The sequence below is a fragment of the Brassica oleracea genome, chromosome C1 (assembly GCF_000695525.1).
Source record: "Brassica oleracea var. oleracea cultivar TO1000 chromosome C1, BOL, whole genome shotgun sequence".
Lineage (NCBI taxonomy): Eukaryota > Viridiplantae > Streptophyta > Magnoliopsida > Brassicales > Brassicaceae > Brassica > Brassica oleracea.
This window is the reverse complement of record NC_027748.1, coordinates 41,886,021-41,887,929: the sequence shown is the minus strand read 5'-3', so window position 1 is coordinate 41,887,929 and position 1,909 is coordinate 41,886,021.

The window sequence follows — 1,909 nt, the reverse complement described above, 5'->3', positions numbered from 1 at the left end:
GTTAGATTTTTCTCAACAGATTTTGTTATAACTGAAAATAAAATTCAAATCTATAGTTAAAATTAATTTATTATTAATATTCCTATTAATTATTATATCATATTATGTGATTAATGAAATGGTCCTAGTAGACTTCTAAATAGTAGATAAAAATGGTACTTCTCTTTTAATAGAGAAGATTTGATGCTTGGAGTAGGGTATCTTTTGTGGAATTATTTGGTCCAGTTAATTTTTGTCGGAGATTATGGAGTTTTTTTCTATTACCTTATAACTCCTTTTTGGTTGTGGTAAATACTATAAAATCCATGAAGTTCACTCGTTCTTGGAAGCTTTTTAGAAGAAACACACAAATTGGTGGACACCATAATGTTGATCGTAGATGTTGGGGTTTTGGTTTATCAAGTTTTGGCAATTACTTGAGTATCACGCAACTATGGTGGAAGTGGCTTTTTGAGATTACTATATTAGTGGGTATCATTAAACCTGTATTTACTGGCTCGAAGGAGCAATATATATATTTTATATATGAATATTTTAAGTTAGAATTGTAGAGGACTGGGAAGTCATTGGACTATAAGTTATCTTCGGGAGATATGACATCAACATAAACCAGATTTTCTATTTTTATCTGAAACGAAACAGGATTTTGAGTTTGTACAAAGATTCCAGAAAATACATTTACACAAGGAGTGGAAGAGATCATTGGTCTTATTTAACGTGAAGCTTATCTGACTCAATTTTTATAAGGTGTTACTAGAGTTTATCCCGCACATAGTGCGGGTATATTTTCATTTTATAAATATTTAATTTTAATATTATTATATAAATTTAAATATACAATTTATATTTTAGTGTTTAGTATTTTATAACTTTTTAATTTTATTGTTTAAGTTTCTTATTACTTTATTAATATAGGGGTTTGTTTTATACATTTTACCTTTTTTATCTTCGTACCCTTTAACAATATGATACGGAATAATGGTCTACTAGAATTTCCGGCTCGCGGTAATAAATGGTCATGGCAAGCAAAGAGAGGTAAAGGAAAAGGATCAATGACGATCAGGTGTCGATTAGATAGGGCCTTGGCAAATGAGGAGTGGCATACACTGTTCCCATGTTCTTATACAGAATATTTGAGGATGGTGGACTCTGATCATCGCCCTGTGATAGCTTTTTTGGAGGATAAGGTATTTAGCCCCCAAATGAATCAGATACTATTGAGAACAGAAACAGAGGAAGAGGTTCGTCAGGCTTTATTCATGATGCATCCAGAGAAAGCGCCAGGCCCGGATGGAATGTCAGCCCTGTTTTTTCAGCACTCCTGGCATATTATTAAGAAGGACTTGGTTGAGATGGTGAATAATTTCTTGGTTACAGGCAACTTGGATCCACGATTAAATATTACTAATATTTGCATGATTCCAAAAGTAGAGAGACCTACAAGGATGATGAAACTACGGCCGATAAGTCTATGCAATGTAGGTTACAAGATTATATCGAAAGTTCTGTGTCAACGACTGAAAATTTGCCTCCCCCGATTAATTTCAAAGACGCAATCGGCTTTTATGGCAGGAAGGTTAATATCGGATAATATTCTTATAGCTCAGGAAATGTTTCATGGTCTGAGAACAAATAAGTCATGTCAAAATAAATTTATGGCCATTAAAACGGATATGAGCAAGGCGTATGATAGGATAGAGTGGCGTTTTATTGAGGCCCTTCTTAACAAAATGGGGTTTGATCCTCGCTGGATCAATCTAATGGTGGAATGTATCTCTTCGGTTCAATATAGGGTCCTCCTCAACGGCCAGCCGCGAGGCCTTATAATTCCCCAGCGAGGTCTACGTCAAGGGGATCCTTTGTCTCCGTATTTATTTATTATGTGTACTGAGGCTTTAATTGTGAATAT